This window comes from Macaca thibetana, chromosome 8 (assembly GCF_024542745.1).
Source record: "Macaca thibetana thibetana isolate TM-01 chromosome 8, ASM2454274v1, whole genome shotgun sequence".
Classification (NCBI taxonomy): domain Eukaryota; kingdom Metazoa; phylum Chordata; class Mammalia; order Primates; family Cercopithecidae; genus Macaca; species Macaca thibetana.
Genome location: NC_065585.1, coordinates 88,557,739 through 88,580,686, shown reverse-complemented (window position 1 = coordinate 88,580,686; position 22,948 = coordinate 88,557,739). Strand labels below are relative to the sequence as shown.

Genomic DNA, 22,948 nt, shown 5'->3' with positions numbered 1-22,948 from the left:
CTTTGGCCACCCAAAGTGCTGAGATTACAGGCATGAGATCCACGCCCGGCCTCAGAAAATGCTTTCTAACTTTGTATTTAGTATTTACTAAATTCTGTATTTTTCACTGATAAATGTGTCAAAATAATAGGATGTTTGAATAAAGGATCCAAAAGTAATACACTCTATTCAATTCACCATCTTTACTCAATTTTAAGCAAAATTTTCTCGTGCGTATCATTAGGGACTCTTGGCCTCTTATAGATTGAATGTGATTTAATCAACTGCAATAATTATTTTTGCTGCTCAAATTGACACACTTTGGCCAGTGGGGGGCCCTGTTGTGTTCTTTTGACACAGTCCCATTGATCTGAATTATTTCTTGCCTCTTGGTACATACAGCAAGTTGCCTCAGGCTCATAATGGCTCCTGGAGTCAGTCATTTCTCCAGGGTATCCTGGAAAGATGCCATAATCTCAGCATTAAGTGCACATATTAGGTTCATTCTCTTAAGCCCTTGTTACTAGTTCGTTTTAACTGACAGAATTGGAAAAACATATACTCTTTTTTTTCTTTTAAAAAGCATAGGTTTCTATTGATATTTCTAATTCAGTTCTGACAGTATGATTCTCAATTAAAGCATTTCAATTTTATTATTTTCCTTCTCTTTCCTTATACTTGAAAGCTTGATTTCAAACAAATTAATCTAATTACTAATTTATCTGATAAAATTATTAAATAAAATTTAAGATTTCTTTGCAGTTATTTTTATCCTTATACTGTATGCCACTAAGATGTGTAATCAAATTATTTTCTTGTAGAGTCACGCCTCATAGCTCATTCTGTGAGACTTTGTTTTATATAAATCATGTATGATTAATTTGTTTTCAGTTCTGGGAGGCTGTCAGTATAACTACCTGGCAGTTTTCCTAGAAGGTGGCAGTTTTCAGCCAAGAGGTTTTATTCTTTTGTGATAATAAACCTTTGAGTATGGTAGAAAACTGTTCTGAGTCTACCTTATGAAACGTGGGTGAAGGGAAAATCAAGCAAACGAATTTCCCCAGTTCTGTATGAAAATCTCATTTAGCCACTATCTGATCATTACGTAGTGACCAGGTGCAACATTACACGCAGAAGGTTCATATGCACAAGTTCTGGATGGCACCCAATGCTGTCTTCTACTATTCAATTTCTGGGAATATTAGAACCCACATAGCTTCATGTATTTCATTACAATTTAGTTTAGTCAATAGTAATGATATTAAAGCCTTTAAAATTTATTCTCTCTCTTCTTTGAGCTTCCTTTTATAATATATAACACTTTCCTACCAACATATTATTATATTATACCAAAGTTTACAATACATAAATCCAAGTGATTCTCTAAGTTGATTTTATCATAACCTAGTCCCCAAATCTTTAATTTTCCTCTTTCTCTAGTTTCTCTTTATGTGTATAGAATGTATCTTCTTAATGCTTCTTAGTCGACTAAGATATTTTTTTTGAAATACAAACAATTCCTTTCTCACCTGGCCTTCTGCAGTCTAGAGTTATCTGAGAAGAGACTTAACTTATTTTCAGTCGTTCTAAAATATTCAAATATTCTGCCTTTTCTTTCTTTTATTTTCTTTAGGCGGAGTTTCACTCTTGTTGCCCAGGTTGGAGTGCAATGGCATGATCTCGGCTCCCTACAACCTCCGCCTCCTGGATTCAAGCAATTCTCCTGCCTCAGCCTCCCAAGTAGCTGGGATTACAAGTGTGCACCACCATGCTCAGCGAATTTTGTATTTTTAGTGGAGATGGGGTTTCACCATGCTAATCAGGCTGGTCTCGAACTCCTGACCTCAAGTGATCCACCTGCCTCGGCCTCCCAAAATACTGGGATTACAGGTATGAGCCACAATTCCCGGCCATATTCTGCCTTTTCTAGACGGAAAAATATTCTAATTATTTCTAGGGCGTGCCTTCTTAATGGCTTGAGGATTGCAGTGCTAATGCTTTGAGGCTGAATTTTCTTTGTTCTAATTTTTTTATTTTTTAGAACTTTACAATACACCATGGCAGGTACCATCTGCCTGATAGGTGTGAGGAAAGATGACTGCCAGCCCGCTTTCTAAAACCCCAGGTAGGGCATGTTTCTAATCTGGGCACCGATTGTCTCCACCAGTGAATCAAGACCAGCAGATTCTCTGCAAGTGCCCTAGCACACCAGGACACTCGGACTGTGACTTGAGTCTTGGTGAGGCTGAGTTTTATATGAGATTAAGAGGCACTTTATAGCAAAGCTCTGGGCATCTCCGGTTGGCATCTTTGAAAGTGGAACACCAGGACACTTGTTGGAACTCTACTCAAGGCGATTTTAGGTGACTCTAGGGGCAGAGGAAGAGGAAGTCAATTATTTGGTCTTTAGCTGTTGTGAGACGGGGACAGGGTATGGTCTTAGTGGGTCACACTTGAACAGGAAATTGACAGGACTTCCCAGTGGTTCTCTCAACATCTTTAGTGAGGTTTTGGTTACATTCTTGGCAACTTGTGTCAGAACCTAATCTTTCCATGTATACATGAAACAATCCTCCTTTAAATGTTTCAGGATATCATAGTTCCAGGATCCACAAAGGGGAAATTAAAATTTGGGGTCACCCCTGGTGTACCTATTGCAGATTTAAAAGACCATGCACTATAATGGTCTGTTACAAACTGAGGAAGGCTGGAAGTGCCCTGCTGACATTTAGACATGGTGGTGCCCATGGAAAGTCGATCTAGCCTAGGGAGGAAAGCAGGATATCCTCTTATTGGATGTTATAGGAAAGATATAAGGAAGGAGGTGTGAAACCAAGGCTAGACAAAAAGATTTAATTTTTGATACCTACCCAAGACCAGAGGGTGCTGAGCTAGAGTGGAGTCTAAACATGGTAACCCAGGATAGCAAAGGCAGGTGAGGTGGTAAAGTCCACAGGAAGACAAGAGGCTCACCAAAGACTGGAGGCTCGTCCGCAACCTCCTTTGCTGAGCTCAGGTTCCTTACTACTCCAAATTCTTGTGGAAATGAGGATTATAGTTTCAAACTTTAAATTAAGGCTCTGTCACATCCTAATCTGTACACAGGAAGAGGAAACAGAGCACGCACACACTAGTGGCTCAACTCCCCGGCCTTCTTAGAATCTTAAGTTTTGTTTGCTCTGTTGATATTTTTGTGTGTAAATGTAACAAATATGAGAAATTAATTTAATGACTTTCTTTTTTTTTTTTTTTGAGACGGAGTCTCACGCTGTTGCCCAGGCTGGAGTGCAGTGGCGCGATCTCGGCTCACTGCAAGCTCCGCCTCCCGGGTTCCCGCCATTCTCCTGCCTCAGCCTCCTGAGTAGCTGGGACTACAGGCGCCCGCCACCGCGCCCGGCTAATTTTTTGTATTTTTAGTAGAGACGGGGTTTCACTGTGGTCTCGATCTCCTGACCTTGTGATCCGCCCGCCTCGGCCTCCCAAAGTGCTGGGATTACAGGCTTGAGCCACCGCGCCCGGCCAATTTAATGACTTTCATAGCCCATTTACTGAGTAACCCAGAACATATCTGAGAATCAATTTTCTCTGTGCAGGGGATCCCTGGGAAGCAGTGAAGTGTGTGTGGAGGGCACCTGCCTCAAGTGGGGCTGCAGTGCTTCTGGGAGTGGGGAGTGGGGTAATCATCAAGCGAAATCCTTTCTTCTCCACTCAGGAGACCAGTGGACACTTACTAAATATTTCCCTGTTATTCACAGAAACATTTGCTTTAGGCTTTAGTATTTATTAGCTCACCACAGTGTAATTCTTAACAATCCATGGAACAGTCAGCGGGAGGTTGACTTGAGATTTATATATCCCAATTATCACTGACACTTTATTTTCAGAAAAAGTGAGTTGCCAGTTACCAAAACAGAATGGCTCGGTCCCTTCCACCATTGAATATTGACGAAGCTCTTGCCCACTGACTATGTCCTATTGTATAACCAGATGTTATAATAACTTGAGTCCATATTGGTCCTCACATTTAGCCCAACCCAAGCTTGGTGGGAAAAGGGGTGGACAATAATTTGCCCCAGATGGCCCCACAGGAGATAGCAGACATATTGTAGCTAGTGTCATTTTTCCATAAAAAGGATCAGTGTTGAGTTCGTGCATTTAGCAACCTTGTCGATCCAGGTGAAGTAGGACTGCGACTCCAGATTTTAACAGCAGCCAGTGTCAGAAGAAGTAGGGGACCAGGCTGCTGCCTCATGCCTGTAATCCCAGCACTTTGGGGGCCCAAGGTGGGCGGATCACAAGGTCAGGAGATCAAGACCATCCTGGCTAACATGGCGAAACCCCATCCCTACTAAAAATAACACAAAAATTATCCAGGTGTGGTGGTGTGTGCCTGTAGTTCCAGCTACTCGGGAGGCTGAGGCAGAATCGCTTGAACCCGGAAGGCAGAGGTTGCAGTGAGCTGAGATTGCGCCACTGCACTCCAGCCTGGGCGACAGAGCAAGACGCCATCTCAAAAAAAAAAAAAAAAAAAAAAAAAAAAAAAAAAAAAAAAAAAGAAAGAAAAAAAGTAGGGGCAGGGAAACACTAGAAGAAATATAGGATATTATTCAAAATTAGTCACCATTTTGAGTAACTTGGGTTTTACGTTGTATTGTCCCTTGTTAATTGTTTCCTGTGCTTTTAACTTACACTACTCCTTGGTTTGTTTTATTAAATAACCCACACCATGTCTTCCATGTTCCTATCCTCCCTAATCAATATATTACCAACGTAATGGGTAATTATAATATTTGGCTCTAGTTTAGGCCATCGGTTTAAATTCCATTGCACTACTTGATGGCATCGAGCTGGAGTAGACACATCAACATATTATTGTTAGTGGTGTTAACAGGGAAACAGAAGACTGTATTAGCCTGATTCCTAAGAGAGCTCATGACAACTGAGAATGACTTATGATAATTTTTCAATATAGAAACAAAATTACGCATAGCATTGACAGAACAGGAACAGGCGTATTCAATTTACTACAGTCCACAGTTAACCACTGTATTAGTTAGAGTTCTTAGGTTCCAAGAAGTAGAACCCAGCTTAAGCAAAGAAATGTATTGGAAAGATTCTGGAGGATTACAGACCCAATGGGAACCTTAAGAACCATGCTCCAAAGTAGGCAAGAAGTTATTTCCTAGAGAACCAGGAAGCAGGAGCCACGGCAGTGGTCCCAGCAGAAAGCTAGGGCCAGAATACCACCATTGGATTGATTCTTCAGCCGTTCCTTTAGTCTTCAAAGGAAGCAACCCACAGGCCAATTGTGTTCGTTTTCTGACTTCCTGGCTGTACCAGTGTACCGATAGATAGGACATGATCATTTTGCCTCTTTTTTTGGGAGGCAGGCACCTAAAAATACTATTTCAACCAGACCATGAACATTTGGAGGCAAGTAATTTCTCTAAATGTGCAGCCGAAGGCAACGAATGTCCTCTGCATTTACCAGGGGACCCACCTCTGGCAAAGACCAGCGCAACAGAGGGGAGTGGAGGTTTAAGCTACCCCAGGGTACCTAATTCCTGCATTCAGCTGTGATGGCTCTCAGTCCTGTAAGCCCCTCATGCTATTTCATGCTCATTGTTTAGGTTACAATAGAGGATTCTGGCCTGGCATGGGGGCTCATGCCTATAATCCCAAAACTTTGGGAGGCTGAGGCGGTAGGATCACTTGAGCCCCAGAGTTTGAGACCAGCCTGGGCAACAAACACCCTGTCTCTATTAAAAGTTTAAAAAAAAAAAAAACTAGCCTAGTGTGGTGGCACACACCTGTAGTCCTAGCTACTAAGGAGACTGAAGCGGGAGAATTGCTTGAGCCCGGGAGGTCAAGGCTGCTGTGAGCCGAGATCTTGCCACTGCACTCCAGCCTGGGTGACAAAGTGAGACCCTGTCTCAAGAAAAAGAAGAATAGAGGATTCCAAAGACTCTAGTTTTGAATAACCCAGTTATAGTCCCTCCCAAAATGTACTCTCCACCCATTTAAGGACAGTTTCTTTTTCCCCTCAGGACTATAATGAATAGTTCTTACACCACTCTCAGGAAGGGGAGAGTGACCCGTGATGACAGGTAATGCATCAGGCTTGTGTGGCTTGCTTGGAGTGTCAGCACGATTTCGTCAAATTGCACACTCATGGCTCCATAAGTTCCAGTGGCTATGGAGGTTCTTTTCACTTCTTAGGGTCTCCAGGTCTGGCCGATCACCATATTCCATTTCTCTTGGTTATCATGATTGGTGCAGTGTGTGTCAGTTGCTGGAATATTCTACAGCAATGAAGAAACAGTGCCCTTAGGAGTATGCTTGTCTGAGAATAAAGTGAATGTAAAATAAGGCAGAACAATGTTTGAATTCTTAGGACTAATTCTGCATAAAGTTAGAGCTCTTCATGGATGCATCAGTTCTGTGATCCAGGAAATAAATTATTTTTGGAGAAATAGCGAGTATAGGGAAGACCTGGTTGGAATTGAGATAGAATTTCCCCATAGGGGCCAAGCGCGATGGCTCACACCTGTAATCCCAGCACTTTGGGAGGCCGAGGTGGGTGGATCACAAGGTCAGGAGTTCAAGACCAGCGTGGCCAACATGGTGAAACCCCATCTCTACTAAAAATACAAAAATTAGCCAGGCATGGTGGCGCAATCCTGTAATCCCAGTTACTCAGGAGGCTGAGGCAGGAGAATTGCCTGACCCGGGAGACAGAGGTTGCAGTGAGCCAAGATCGCACCACTGTACCCTAGTCTGGGCTACAGAGTGAGACTCCGTCTCAAAAAATAAAAAAAACCCCAAACTTTCCCTATAGGTAGGTGAGATAGGAAGCCCCTGCTCACCACCATCTCCCTTCCTTACCTAGCTCTTGTCACCCAGAGGCAACTATTTTCAAACTTTTGAGATGGATGTTTGGGTATTAACTTCTGTTTTGGCATATACTTTTATAGCTCTCCTATTCCAAAGTTGATGGCTGTTGTGCCTACTGCTTAGTTACCATTTTGCGTTTCCCTTTACGTTTTAAAAATTTTGTTTTATTTATTTATTGTTTTGAGACAGACTCCCACTCTGTTGCCCAGGCTAGAGTGCAGTGGCACGATCTCAGCTCATTGCAACCTCCGACTCCCGGGTTCAAGCAATTCTCCCACCTCAGACTCCCAAGTAGCTGAGATTATAGGTACATGCCACCACGCCTGGCTAATTTTTATATTTTTAGTAGAGAAAGGGTTTCACCATGTTGGCCAGGCTGGCCTCGAACTTCTGACCTCAAGTAACCCGCCCACCTGAGCCTCCCAAAGTGCTGGTGTTACAGATGTGAGCCACCATGCCTGGCCTCCCTTTACTTTTATTACTAGAATTCTCTTGGTTTGGATTCACTTTTTCCTGAATCCCAGGCCTTCCCCTCATCTGATTTGTTTTCTTTCTATTTATTTATTTATTTGAGACAAGATCTCACTCTGTTACTCAGGCTGGAGTGTAGTGGCGTGAACTCACTGCAGCCTCAATCTCCCGGCTCAAGTGATTCTCCTACCTCAGCCTCCCGAGTAACTGGGACTACATGCTCGTGCCATCACACCTAGCTAATTTTTGCATTTTTTGTAGATATGGGGTCTCACTATGTTGCTCAGGCTGATCTCAAACTCCTGAGCTCAGGCCATCTGCCCACCTCGGCCTCCTGAAGTATTGGGATTACAGGTGTGAGCCAGCATGTCCGGCCTATGTTCTTATTTTAGTGAAATACATCCTTCAGTAGCTTCCTGAAAAATAATACATGGGAGATCATTTGTTCCAGTCCCTACATGCCTGATAATGTGTTTTACTCTGACATTTGATCAATAATTTGGTCCAAATTGTATATTGAAATTAATTTTCTTTCACAATTTTAAGAACATCTATAGAGAAGTCTAATGCTTTCCTCCTGGCACTCTGCATGTAACTAATTTTTGTTTTTGTGGAAGTTTTTAGGATATTCTCTGAATTAGATATCTATTGTGGCAAAACAAATTAGCCCTAAACTTAGTGGGTTTGATTTAACATTTATTATCTCATTGTTTCCATTTGGTCAGGAACTAGGTGCAGTTTAGCTAGGCCCTCTGGCTCAGGGACTCTCAAAACACTGCAATGAGGGTTTCAGCTGGGGCTGCAGTAAGGTTTGTTATAATGAATATAATTTTCTTCTGCTTTCACAGACTTCTCATTAAGCTGGAGATAATGAAATAATATTTAAACTGCTGAGAGAGAGAAAAAAAGCATCAATCTACCATTCTTTATCTAGCAAAAATATTGTTTAGAAATGAAGATGAAATACACCTTTTCAGGCAAATGGAAACTGAGAGAATTTGTTGCCTATAGACCTGCACTTTCAAAAATACAAAAAGAGAAATGATACCAGATAGAAACCTGGACATATACAGAACAATAAAGAATATTGGAAATGGTAAATATGGGCTAAAGCAAAAGATTTTTCTTATTTTTCAATTGTCTCGAGAAAACAATTGAATATTTAAAATAGTAGTAATAGTAGTAATAATAATAATGCATTGTTGGATTTGAAGCATATATAGAAATCATGATGACAATGGCACAAACGAAAGGAAGGGAAAATGGAAGGCTGTTGTTCTAAGGTTCACATTATAACTGAAGTAACGTAATATTTTATGAAGGTAGACTAGGGTAGTTAAGGATATATATTGAAACCTTAGAAGAACCATTAAAACAGTAAAACTAGGAGGTATAGCTAATAATCCAAGAGTGGAGGTTAAAAAAAATCCCAAAACTTAATAAACCTAAAAGAGGGTGGGAAAAAAAGGAACAAAATATCTATATAATATATAGAAAGGTAATAGTTAGATGATATATTTAAACCAAAACCTGTCAATAATCAAATTAAACGTAAGTGGTCTAAACAGTCCAATTAAAAGGCAGAGACTGTTGGACTGGATAAAAATAACTAAAGCTATTTTGTTTATAAGAAAACTAGGTTAAACATAAATATTCCTATAAAGCAAAAGTAAAAGGATAGAAAATGATAAAACACTAGTGAAAAGAAAGTTGGAATGGCTATATTAACAGCAAGAAAAAACATAAAGAAGGATATTTCAGAATGGTAAAGGAATCAAGGAACGTAGCAATCCTAAATGGGTATGATAGAGTTTTAAAATTAATAAAGCAAAAAAGTTGAAACGGAAAGAGGCTATCTACAATTATAGTTGAAGATAAACACTCTTCCTTTAGTGACTGGTAAAACAAGCAGACAAAAAATGTCAATTATACAGAAAAAGGGAACAATGCTTATGTTAGAGTTCTCCAGAGAAACAGAACCAACAGATCTATCTATCTATCTATCTATCTATCTATCTATCTATCTATCTATCTATCTATCTACCTATCTATCTACCTATCTATCTATCTATCAACATTTAAGGAATTGACTCGTGACTGTAGGGGCTTGGCAAATCCAAAAGCTGTAGGGTAGGCTGGCAGGCTGGAGACTCAGGGAAGAGTTGTCTTTCAGGTCCACAGGCAGTCTCCTGGCAAAACTCTTACTTGCTTGGAAGAGGCTAGTCTTTGTTCTATTAAGGCCTTCAGCTAACTGGATACATCAGCCTACTCACATTACGAAGGGTGATCTGCTTAATTCAAAGTCCACTGATTCAAATGTTAATTTCATAGAAAACAAAAGTGATGTTTCCCACAGAAGCATCCAGACTAACATTTGACCAAATATCTGGGCACTGTGACCCACCCAGGCTATTATACATAAAGTTAATCATCATAACTCTGATCAGACTTGACCCAAAAACTGACAAACTACATGTTATTTTCAAGTTTGCATGGAACATTTGCCAAGACAAGCCATAAAACCAGTGTCACTAGATTTAAAAGGATTAGTATCAAAGTGCATCCCCACATCACAATGAAGTTAAATTCATTAAGAGGAAGATACCTGGAAGCTCCGAAAATATGTGGAAATTAGATCATATACTTCCAAAGAATTCATGAATTTAAGAAATCACAAAGAATGTTATAAAATATTTTTAACTGACGGCCGGGCGTGGTGGCTCAAGCCTGTAATCCCAGCACTTTGGGAGGCCGAGACGGGCGGATCACGAGGTCGGGAGATTGAGACCATCCTGGCTAACACGGTGAAACCCCGTCTCTACTAAAAAATACAAAAAACTAGCCGGGCGAGGTGGCGGGCATCTGTAGTCCCAGCTACTCGGGAGGCTGAGGCAGGAGAATGGCGTAAACCCGGGAGGTGGAGCTTGCAGTGAGCTGAGATCCGGCCACTGCACTCCAGCCTGGGCGACAGAGCGAGACTCCGAATAAAAATGAAAACTCTATATATCAAAATTTTTGGTATACAGCTAAAGCAGTGCTTGGAGAAAAGCTTATAGCTTTAAGTGTTTATATTAGAAAAAAGTCTAAAGTAATTCATGTAAGCTTTCATCTTAAACTAGAAATAGAGTAAATAATGGAAGGTAACCAATAGAAAAGGTAAATGAAACAAGTTGCTTTATTTTTAAAAACTGATAAACTTCTAGCTTGACTGCTCAAGAAAAATTGAAAGTAGACACAAATTATGAATATTTGGAATGAATAAGAGCATATCACTACAGAGCCTAAAGATCTTTTTTTTTGACAGTTTAAAAAAATCAGCTTTATTGATATAATTTACATACAATAAAATCCACTAATTTGAATTGTACAGTATGAATTTTTGTAATCTATAGTCATATAACTGCCACCACAATCAAGATTTAAGTTATTTTCATCACCCCCAAAAGCATCTGGTCTTTTATTATTATTATTTTTATTTTATTTTATTTTATTTTTGAGATGGAGTCTCACTCTGTCGCCTAGGCTGGAGTGCAGTGGCGCGATCTCGGCTCACTGCAAGCTCCGCCTCCCGGGTTCACGCCATTCTCCTGCCTCAGCCTCCTGAGCAGCTGGGACTGCAGGCGCCCGCCACCGCGCCCGGCTAATTTTTTGTATTTTTAGTAGAGACGGGGTTTCACTGTGGTCTCGGTCTCCTGACCTTGTGATCCGCCCGCCTCGGCCTCCCAAAGTGCTGGGATTACAGGCGTGAGCCACCGCGCCCGGCCTGGTCTTTTATTATTAAGTGTAATGTTAGCTGTTGGATTCTTGTAGATGAACTTTATTTATTTATTTATTTATTTATTTATTATTATTATACTTTAAGTTCTAGGGTACATGTGCACAACGTGCAGGTTTGTTACATATGTATACCTGTGCCATGTTGGTGTGCTGCACCCATCAACTCGTCAGCACCCATCAACTCATCATTTACATCAGGTATAACTCCCAATGCCATCCCTCCCCACTCCCCCCTCCCCATAATAGGCCCCAGTGTGTGATGTTCCCCTTCCCGAGTCCAAGTGATCTCATTGTTCAATTCCCACCTATGAGTGAGAACATGCGGTGTTTGGTTTTCTGTTCTTGCGATAGTTTGCTGAGAATGATGGTTTCCAGCTGCATCCATGTCCCTACAAAGGACACAAACTCATCCTTTTTTATGGCTGCGAGCCTAAAGATCTTAAAAGGATATTAAAGAAATAGTATTAACAGCTTTATGCTAATATATTTGACAACTTAAGTAAAATGGACACATTCCTTTAGAAAAAAATTACCCAAACTGGGCCAGGTGCCATGGCTCACTCCTGTAATCCCAGCACTTTGGGAGGCTGAGGCGGGAGGATCACCTGAAGTCAGGAGTTTGAGATGAGCCTGGTCAACATAGTGAAACACCGTCTCTAGTAAAAATTCCAAAACAATTAACCAGGTGTGGTGGCACATGCCTGTAATCCCAGCTACTCGGGAGGCTGAGCCAGAAGAATCGCTTGAACTCGGGAGGTGGAGCGTGCAGTGATCTGAGAATGCACCACTGCACTCCAGCCTGGGCGACAGAGCGAGACTCTGTCTCAAAAAAAAAAAAAAAAAAAAAAAAAAAAAAAAATTACCAAAACTGACTAAAGAAGAAATAAAAAATTGAATAGCCTTACATTTGTTAAATAATTTTTATTTATAATTAAAGATATTTTTATAAAGAGTACTCTGGGACCATAAGGCTTCACAGCTTAATTGTATTAAATATTTAAGGAAAAAATAATACCAACCTTCTTCATAGTCTTTCAGAAAATAGAGGCATATCCATTTTTCTAACTCATTTTAAGAAATAGCATCATTCTAATATCAAAAGCAAACAAGGACATTGCAAAGAAGAAGGGGAAGAAGGAAGAGGAAGAGAAAGGGAAGTGGGAGATGGAGAAGAAGGAAGGCAATTACAGACCAATATTTCTCATGAACATAAACACAATTTTTAAAAAAAGTATTAACAGGCCGGGCCTGGTGGCTCACACCCATAATCCCAGCACTTTGGAAGGCCGAGGCGGGTGGATCACAAGGTCAGGGGTTCGAGACCAGCATGACCAACATGGTGAAACCCTGTCTCTATTGCGGAGAATGGTGGCACATGCCTGTAATTCCAGCTACTCAGGAGGGTGAGGCAGGAGAATCACTTGAACCCGGGAGGCGGAGGTTGCAGTGAGCCGAGATCGCGCCACTGCACTCCGGCCTGAGCAACAGAGCGAGACTCCATCTCAAAAAAAAAAAAAAAAAAAAAAAAGTATTAACAAATTAAATTTAAAAAGAGACTACATTATAATCAAATAGGGTTTATTCCAGAAATCCAAGGTTGAATTAAAAGTCAACTAATTAAATCACTAAGTTAATGAATAAAGGGGACAAACTGTATTGTCATTTTAATAGATGAAAAAAAGCATATAACATTTAAATCCATTTAAGATGTCTAAGCAAACTAGTAATAAAAGGGAACTCCCTCAACCCGATAAAGGGCATCTGCGAAACACCTGGAGCTAACATCATGCTTAATAGTAAAAGACTATTATTATTTTACCCAAAGATTGAGAACAAGGCAAACATATCTGCTTTCAGTCTTTAAATCAACATAATACTGGAGCACCTATGCAGCGCAAAATAAGGCAAAGAAAAAAAAAGAGTCATAGAGATTGGAAAGAAAGAAGTAAAACTTTCTTTATTCTAGGAAAAAATAATCATGTATGTAAACAATCTCACGAAATCTACAAAACATCTACTAGAAATAATAAATGAGTTTAGCAGGGTAGCAGGACACAAGGGCAGTGTACTAGCAATTAATTTACAGTAGCATCAGAAAGCATGAACATAAAGATTAATTTAACAAAATGTGCGTAAGATCTGCACACTAAAAACTACAAAATTGTAGGTTCACACTTGAAAATGTACACAAAGGCAGGCACTGTGAGCTGCACAACCACACACTCATTTCCAACCTTCTTGCCTGCCTCTGTCTAGGAGCTGAAAAAGGCTATGTACCCATTTTTATTTATTTACTTATTTATTTTGCAGCTACCCTTGCAGCTAATGGTAGTCAAAGGACCCATTTGTGGCAAATGAGAGAGATGTAGGATAATCTTCCAGGCCACTTCTGGGACAGCTGCACCCTCTAGCTTCCTGCCCTGGATGTAGATGTGCTGTCTGAAGCTGTGAAAACCTTCCAACCAGGAAGTCGCACACTAAAGTGACAAGTATTCTGACAGCTCTGACTGCCTACTTCCATATTTCCTGTAATATTAAATAATTGATTGCTGTTATGGCTTAAGTCAAAGTTAGTTAGCTATCCTGTTACTTACATTCCAAGCTGATACATGACCTCACACAACTGGGAATAAATAGATAGATAATGGCACCCAAAAGATTAGGAATTCTGCTGGGCATGGTGGCCAAAGATTAGGAATTCTGCTGGGCATGGTGGCTCACACCTACAATCCCAACACTTGGAAGGCCGAGGTGGGAGGATCGCTTGAAGCCAGGAGTTTCAGACCAGCCTAAGCAGTGTAGTGAGACCCTGGTTCTACAAAAAATAAAATAAAATAAAATAAAATAGGCCAAGAAAGGCAGATCACTTGAGGTCAAGAGTTCAAGACCAGTCTGGCCAACATAGTGAAACCCTGTCTCCACAGAAAAAAGTACAAAAATGAGCCGAGTGTGGTGGCATGTGCCTGTGGTCCCAGCTACTCAAGAGGCTGAGGTGGGAGGATCGCTTGAGCTGGGAATGCAGAGGTTGCAGTGGGCCGAGATTGTGCCACTGCCCTCCAGCCTGCGTGACACAGTGAGATCCCGTCTCAAAATAAATAAATAAAGTAAAAAAATTTAGCCAGGCATGGTGGCACACACCTGTAGTCCTAGGCTCGGGCATGCGGATTGCTTGAGCCCAGGAGTTTGAGGTTGCAGTGAGCTATGATCACACCACTGCACTGCAGCCTAGATGACAGAGTGAGACCCTGAATTTAACAACAACAACAACAAAAGGACATAAAGTCTCATTGGGAATTTCGCAATTCTAATTGAGTGAATGCAGTTTCTCTTCATTCTCCTTCCTCATCTCAGTTCAGAAGAGCTCCTATAGAACCCCTTAAAGCTGATGTCCATATGGAGAATAAGTACTTATAGAGTAAGGGAGGCTAAATTTGGGACTTGCACTCAACAGACAGTGCCCTGAGTGTCTGCAGAGTCCCTTTCCCATCTTACTCCAGAGGGTCCAAGAGGCCACAGTGGGGAGCAGAGGTGGCCCCCAGGAGTGTGCACTGCTGTGTTTATAGTCTTCACAGCCTTCATGTGATGATTTAAGTGAAGTTGCTGAGAGGTTTAAGAATTGGGAAATAATCCTTTTGAATCTCTTATAATTGCTATTAAATCATAAATTTCCTGTAATTAATAGAACTCAGGAACAAGTGGTAACCACGGCATTTTTTCAGGGTCAGCTCTCAGTCAATGGAGCAGCACTAACACCCATGTGTTTCATAGACATTAGAACTGCTGTTTTCTAGAGACAACTGAACTCTCTCTTCTCCCACCCGCAGGGATTGCGCTTCTTAGTGTTTGGACTTATTGTGCCAAAATTGGTTTTCATCTAAACAAACCAATACTTCTAGATAGCTAATAGCCCCAATCACTTTTCCATTAACTGCTGGAATTTGACAGGTGCCCCAGAAATACCTTGGGACATTCATTTGAAATTTAAATGAAGGGGACACTTTTAGGCAGCTCTGGAAACATGAAGGCAGCTCTAGCTCTGCCCTCCTCAGCCCCATGTATGTGATTGTGTTACTCATCAAGTCCAGTATGAGAACCTGCAAGCTGGCCAATGCATTGTGCACTTAGGAACAATGCACTCATCTATTTTAGGCCCCTGTTCTGAGTGCAAGGCTCTATCCACAATGATTTCCTGATTTCTTCCTGATCACTCCAGTGCAGGGTGAGGGGAATGGATAAGGTCTCTCAATTTTACATGTCATATCATTAACAGACCGCTTTAAGAAATAGATTTAGGTGGTACAAGTGCATAATCAGCATAGCAATTGATATAGAAGAACTATTTGAAAAATCCAACACCCATTCATGATAAACTCTTTAAACTAGCAATAGAGGGGGAATATTCTCAAATTGATACAGGGTGTTTATAAAAACCTACACTGAATAGCATACTTAATGGTAAAGGCTGAATATGTTCCCCTTGTGATCAGGAACAATACAAGGATGTTTGCTCTTACCACTCTTATTCAACATAGCATGAGAAGTTGTAGCCAGCACAGTAAAGCAAGAAAAGAAGTCAAAAAGATCATACAGGAAGAAACAAAATTGTTCCTATTTGCTAATGACATACTTAGATATGTAGAAATCCCCTCAAAACTTACAAAAAATAAAAATAAACCCTAGAACTAATAAGTGAGTTCAGCAAGGTCACATAATACAAGATAAATATAAAATAATTGATTGCACTTCAATTGTTCATTGGTAATTACCAATGAGCATGTGCACACCAAAATTAAAAATATGGTCCCACTTACAATCATTAAAAAAATACTAAAGTGTAAATCTAAAAAGAAGTACAGAACTTGTATACTGTATACTACAAAATTGAAATCACTGGTGAAAGAAATCAAGGAAGACCTAAGTAAATGGTGAGACATACCGTAGTTTACGGATTGGAAGACTTAGTATAGTAAATATTTCAATTCCCAAATGGATATTCAGGTGTAACATAATTCCAGCAAGACTGTTTTGCAGATATAGACAAGAATATTATAAATTTAGATGGAACTGCAAAGAAATCAGAAGAGCTAAGACAATTCTGAAAGGCAAGAATAAGAATGAGAGGAATTTGTCTACTTCATTTCAAGACTGATTTTATAGCTTTACCAATTAAGATTGTGTAGTATTGGCAGAGGGATAAACACATAGATGAATAAAGCAGAATAGGGAACCCAGAAAGATATCCACACAAATGTGCCCAAATGATTTTTGACAAAGATTCACAAGTAATTAAAAACAGGAAAGATGGCCGAGTGTGGTGGCTCACGCCTGTAATCCCAGCACTTTGGGAGGCCGAGGTGGGCTGATCCCCTGAGGTCAGGAATTCTAGACCAGCCTGACCAACATGGCGAAACCCTGTCTCTACTAAAAACACAAAACTAGCTGGGTGTGGTGGCACATGCCTGTAATTCCAGCTACTCAGGAGGCTGAGGCAGGAGAATAACTTGAACCCGGGAGACAGAGGTTGCAATGAGCCGAGGTCGCGCCACTGCACTCCAACTGGGGAAACAAGAGCAAAACTCCAACTCAAAAACAACAACAACAACAACAACAACAACCACCACCACCAGGAAAGACTACCTTTTCAATGAATGATTTCTAGAGCAGTTGGACATCTACAGGCAAAAAAATAAATGTTTCCCTAAGTTTCACAGTTTATACAAAAATTAACTTAAAATGGATCAAGGGCTTAATATAAAATGTAAAACTATAAAACTTTTAGGGAAAAAATCATAAGAGAAATCTGCAAGAACTAATGTTATGCCAAAAGTTCTTAGACTGGACACCAAAAACATGATCCACAAAAGAAAAAGTTAATAAATTAGACTTCGTAAAAACTTAAAACCTTTGCTCTAGAAAAGACCTTGTTAAGAGGATGAAAATATAAGCTACAGACTGGGAGAGAATACATATCCACAAACCACATATTTTCAAACCACATATCCAACAAAGAACTAGTCTATGGAATATATTAAGAACTCTCAAAGCTTAGCAGTTAAAAAAAACTCAATCTAAATAGGCAAAAGACAAAAAGAGACATTTCATGGATGAGGATGTACAGATGACAATCACATGCAAAGATGTGTTATAAGAGAAACTCACTTGCATTAGGAATATTTATTTTCTCTCACACCTTGCTTTGTCTTTGTCTACAGCATTTATCCTCACAGTATATATATCATGTATTCATTTGTTTCTTTATTGTCTGTCCCGCTCCAGTAAAATGTCATCTCTATGTGGGTGGAAACCCTGGGTTCTGTTCACTGCTTTTTCACCAGGATCAGAATTGTGCCTGGCTGGTGGTAACCACTCAGTACCTATTTGTGGAATGAATGAATACATGCCCTTGCATGTTTAGATGAACTCAGCTGTGAGTTTTATCCATGGGGTCCTGGTATTTTAAAATAATAGATTTTTAAATCACTTTTCCTTTTTTGTCTATAGTAATTTAGTTCAATTTTCTACTCCTTGGGTAATTAATACTTCACTCAAAAACTATCAGTTTCCTCTACATTTCGAAAATAATTTCCATAGATTTAGTAGTCTCTTATAATTCTTTTACTCTATCTTTTTAAATCTCTTTTTTATAAGGATCAACATGAGTTTTCTACTTTATCATTTTTTTGTTTAATGAATTAATTTTGCATTTATTTTTGTTGTATTTCTACCTCATTGAATTCACCTTATTTTTGTCTTTTTTTTTTTTCCTTTTTGTGGAGAACGGGGTCTCGCTATATTACCCAGGCAGGTCTCGAACTCCTGGGCTCAAGCTATCCTCCCGCCTCTGCCTCCCTGAGAGCTGGGATTACAGGCGTGAGCCACCGCGCCCGGCCAATTCACCTTATTTTTATTCACTTATTCAGATTCATTTTATTGTCTTTTTTCCCTAATTTCTTAAGGGTATGTATTAGTTATGATGAAGACTAAATTGCTGTAGCAAAAGGATCCCAAAACCTCTTTATTTCTCTTTCATGGAACAGTCCAGGAGGGGTAGGTGATCTATTCTACAAATTTATTTCAGGAACACAGGCAAACAGGATGATGCTGCCACTCTCTAAGGTAGGGATTAGCATGCTACAGCAAACAGACAAATTCTACCTGTGGTTTATTTTACAAATAAAGTTTTATTGCAATGCAACCATGCTAATTTGTTTACATGTTGCCTGTGGCTGCTTCTGATCTGTAATGGCAGAGCTGAGTAGTTATGGCAGAGAGTTATGGGAGAGTTGAGTAGTTATGGCTCACAAAAATGAAATTATTTTCCTTCTGGCCTTTTTCAGAAGAGCTTGCTGATGCTCTCTAAGGCAGTGTCCAGTCTGCATAATCAAAACTGGGTCACCAACACGTCCTGGCTGTTTTCAGCTTGTGGGGAGAGAAAAGGAAATGTGGAGAAGTCATGTCCACTGTACCAAGAAGTGGTACACAGTCTTCCACTCACATTTTCTGGTGAAACTGTCACATGGCCACATCTAGCTGCAAGGGAGTCTGGGGACTGCAGTTTAGTTGGCATCAGCTACACACACCACGGCCCACCTACTAATCTTTCACTGTGGTAAAAGGAGAGAATGGAGTTTGGAGGATTGCTACCATTTCCTCCTTAGATAAACACGAAGTGCCTATATTTTCTGTCTGTCTTCTTTAATAATGAAGAAATGTCAAACAATGATTTTTTTTCCAGAACAACTTCTTTGACTCAGAGGTTCTGGTATGACACAGCCTCCTTTTCATTGTGTATTTTTTTTTTTTTATTTTGAGACGGAGTCTCGCTCTGTCGCCCAGGCTGGAGTGCAGTGGCCGGATCTCGGCTCACTGCAAGCTCCGCCTCCTGGGTTCACGCCATTCTCCTGCCTCAGCCTCCGGAGTAGCTGGGACTACAGGTGCCCGCCACCTCGCCCGGCTAATTTTTTGTATCTTTTAGTAGAGACAGGGTTTCATCGTGTTAGCCACGATGGTCTCGATCTCCTGACCTCATGATCCGCCCATCTCGGCCTCCCAAAGTGCTGGGATTATAGGCTTGAGCCACCGCGCCCGGCCTTCATTGTGTATTTCTTTTAGGTAGTTTGTAGTTTCAGTTTGGAATTCTTCTTTAAGGAATATTTTGGAGGATGTTTCTTAGTTTTCAAATACTTACGTACTTTTTAAAGTCACATTTTGATTATTTATTTTTATTTGTTAAGAGAATGTGTCCCTAAAATGTATACTTAGACAAATGTGTTTATGACCAAATGAATAAGGAATTCTGTAATACCTGGACACACATATGTGTGTGTATATATTCCTTTTTCAAATGACAAAGATTTATCTAATAACTACACACGTTTGATTACATTATGTCCTTTCTTCTTTTTGTCTTTTATATCTAATTCTGAAAGATTTATTAAATTCCCTCATTCTAATATAATTTTTAGAATTTTTTGCATTTCTAATAATTTCCATTTATATATTTACCTGTCATGTTTTTAAATTTAAGTTTACTGTATTTTCCTATTTATTTATTTATTTATTTATTTATTGAGACAGGGCCTCACCTCATCCCCCAGGCTGGACAGTGGCACAATCTCAGCTCATTTTAACCTTGACCTCCTGTATTCAAGGGATCCTCCTGCCTCAGCTCCCCAAGTAGCTGGGACTATAGGCACATGCCCAGCTAATTTTTGTGTTTTTTGTAGAGACAGGGTTTTACCATGTTGCTCAGGTTGGTCTCCAACTCCTAAGCACAGTGATTCACCTGCCTCAGCCTCCCAAAGTGCTAGGATTATAGGCATGAGCCATTGCACCTTGCCAAATTTATTATATTTTCTTTAAACATTGTTCATTTAATGTTATTTGTATCTATGTGTTTCTTTTTGGATATTTAATCTTAAATCTATGTTTTCAGATATTAATAATTTGTGATTGTGATATCTTTTTGCTAGTATTCATTTATTGTAGTATTCACTTTTTTCCTAAGCCTTATATCTCTAGTAAGAAAAAAAGAAAAAAAGCCTTACTAGAGAAGGTAAATGAGGATAATAATATATGCTCTTTTATAAGGCTGAAAGAAGATAATGGCTGGGAGAGTTTTGTAAATCATAAAGAACTACACATAAAACAAATATTGTTCATTCTGCTACTGGGTCTGTGGACCTGCCTAAGTTGTTGCTCTCTGATTTCAATTATACATTCTGGGCAGACCAGATCTATTATCTATTAATTATCTATCTATCTATAATCTATCCATTTTCTATCTATCTATCTCTTCTATCTAGATTATGATTCTAACCAATTTAATCATTAGCAGTGGGCTGTGTCTACTATTCCAACATAACTATATCACACACCTGCCCATTTTCATTGACAATACCAGATAGAATATTTATGCCATTACTATTTTGGAACCCATAAAGTATTGAGTGAAAAGTATGTTTATTTTTATTTTCCTACTATTGTTATCTAAAAACATATACAGTGTTTCAAGAAAACAAGCTACAGTGAAGCATCAAATAAGAAATACTCTGGTTGGGGGCTGAGGTGGAGAGCCAGCACTTTTTTTTTTTTTTTTAACATCAATGTTTATTTTAAGTTCCAGGGTACATGTGCGGGATGTACAGGTTTGTTACATAGGTAAACACGTGCCATGGTGATTTGCTGCACAGATCAACCCATCACCTAGGTATTAAGCCAAGCATCCATTAACTATTCTTCCTGATGCTGTTCCTTGCCCTGCACCCCTGACAGGGCCCAGTGTGGGCTCTTCCCTCCTCATATGTCCATGTGTTCTCATCGTTCAGCTCCCACTTATAAATGAGAACATGCAGTGTTTGGTTTTCTGCTCCTTTGTTAATTTCCTGAGGATAATGACTTCCAGCTCCATTCATGCCCCTGCAAAGGACATGATCTCATTCCTTTTCATTGCTGCATAGTATTCCATGGTATATATATGTATCACAGTTTCTTTATCCAGTCTATCATTGATGGGCATTTGGATTGATTCCATGTCTTTGGTATTGTGAATAGTGCTACAATAAACATACATGTGCATGTATTTTTATAATAGAATGATTTATATTCCTTTAGGTATATATCTAGTAATGGGATTGCTGGGTCAAATGGTATTTCTGCTTCTAGATCTTTGAGGAATCATCATACTGTCTTCCACAATGGTTGGAGTAATTTACACCCCTACTAACAGTATAAAATATTGCCTTTTTCTCCACACCTCACCAGCATCTGTTGTTTCTTGACTTTTTAATAATCATCATTCTGCCTGGTGTGAGATGGTATCTCATTATGGTTTTGATTTGCATATCTCTAATGAGAAATTTCTCTAATTGAAATTTTTTTCATGTTTGTTGGCTGCATGAATGTCTTCTTTTGAGAAGTGTCTGTTCATGTCCTTTGTCCACTTTTTAATGGGATTTTTTTTTTCTTGTAAATTTGTTTAAGTTCCTAGTAGACTCTGGATGTTAGACCTTTGTCAGATTGATAGATTGCAAAAATTTTCTCCCATTCTATAGGTTGTTTGTTTACTCTGACGATAGTTTCTTTTGCTGTGAAGAAGCTCTTTAGTTTAATTAGATCTCATTTGTCAGTTTTTGCTTTTGTTGCCATTTTTTTTGGTGTGTTTGTCATGAAATCTTTGCCCTTGACTATGTCCTGAATGGTATTGCCTAGAGTTTCTTCTAGGGTTTTTATTGCTTTGGGTTTTACATTTAAGTCTTTAATCCATCTTGGGTGAATTTTTGTATAAGGTATAAGGAGGGGTTCTAGTTTCGATTTTCTGCATATGGCTAGACAGTTTGTGAGGCAATATTTATTAAAGAGGGAATCATTTCCCCATTGCTTGTTTTTGTCAGGTTTGTTGAAGGTCAGATGGTTGTAGGTATGCAGTCTTATTTCTGAGTGTTTTATTCTGTTCCCTTGGTCTATTTGTCTGCTTTTGTACCAGTATCATGCTGTTTTGGTTACTGTAGCCTTGTAGTATAGTTTGAAGTCAGGTAGGGTGATGCCCCCAGCTTTGTTCTTTTTGTTTAGGATTGACCTGGCTATACGGGCTTCTTTTTGGTTCCATATGAATTTTAAAATAGTTTTTTTCTAACTCTGTGAAGAATGTCAATGGTAGTTAAATGGGAATAGCATTGAATCTGTAAATTACTTTGGGCACTATGGCCATTTTCACAATATTAATTCTTCCTATCCATGAACATGGAATGTTTTTCCATTTTTTTTTTTTTTTGTGGGTCCTCTCTGATTTCCTTGAGCAGTGGTTTGTCATTCTCCTTGAAGAGGTCCTTCACTTCCCTTTGTTAGGTGTATTCCTAAGTATTTTACTCTGTTTGTAGCAATTATAAATGGGAGTTCATTCATGATTTGGCTCTCTGCCTGTCCGTTGTTGATGTATAGCAATGCTAGCGATTTTTGTACATTGATTTTTGTATCCTGAGACTTTGCTGAAGTTACTTATCAGCTTAAGAAGCTTTTGGGCTGAGACAATGGGGTTTTCTAGATATAGGATCATGTCATCAGCAAACAAACATAATTTGAGTTCCTCTCTTTCTATCCGAATACCCTTTTTTTCTTTCTCTTGCCTGATAACCCTGGCCAGAACTTCCAATACTATATTGAATAGGAGGGGAGCCAGGATTTTAAAATTGTTCTTAAATCACAATAAAATTATAGTTGCAAGCAGTCACAGGACAAAATGCCTCTAGCACAACTTCCACTCGTTCCCATGTGGTTAAAAAAACGTGAAATTACAGACTTGAAAGCTTGTTTTTTTCTCCAACATGTT

At 39.5% G+C, this 22,948-nt stretch overlaps 2 protein-coding genes and 1 non-coding gene across 7 annotated transcripts in view; 1 reads left to right on the top strand and 2 right to left on the bottom strand.

Moving 5' to 3' along the window:
- RPS20 (ribosomal protein S20) overlaps positions 1-22,948 on the bottom strand; it is a 549,922-nt gene that overhangs the window by 48,551 nt on the left and 478,423 nt on the right. The window lies entirely within an intron of this gene.
- CHCHD7 (coiled-coil-helix-coiled-coil-helix domain containing 7) overlaps positions 1-22,948 on the top strand; it is a 1,019,570-nt gene that overhangs the window by 916,509 nt on the left and 80,113 nt on the right. The window lies entirely within an intron of this gene.
- On the bottom strand, positions 2,110-2,220 carry LOC126961919 (small nucleolar RNA SNORA3/SNORA45 family). Its single transcript, XR_007728499.1, has one exon. It is a non-coding gene; the product is annotated as a small nucleolar RNA SNORA3/SNORA45 family (small nucleolar RNA).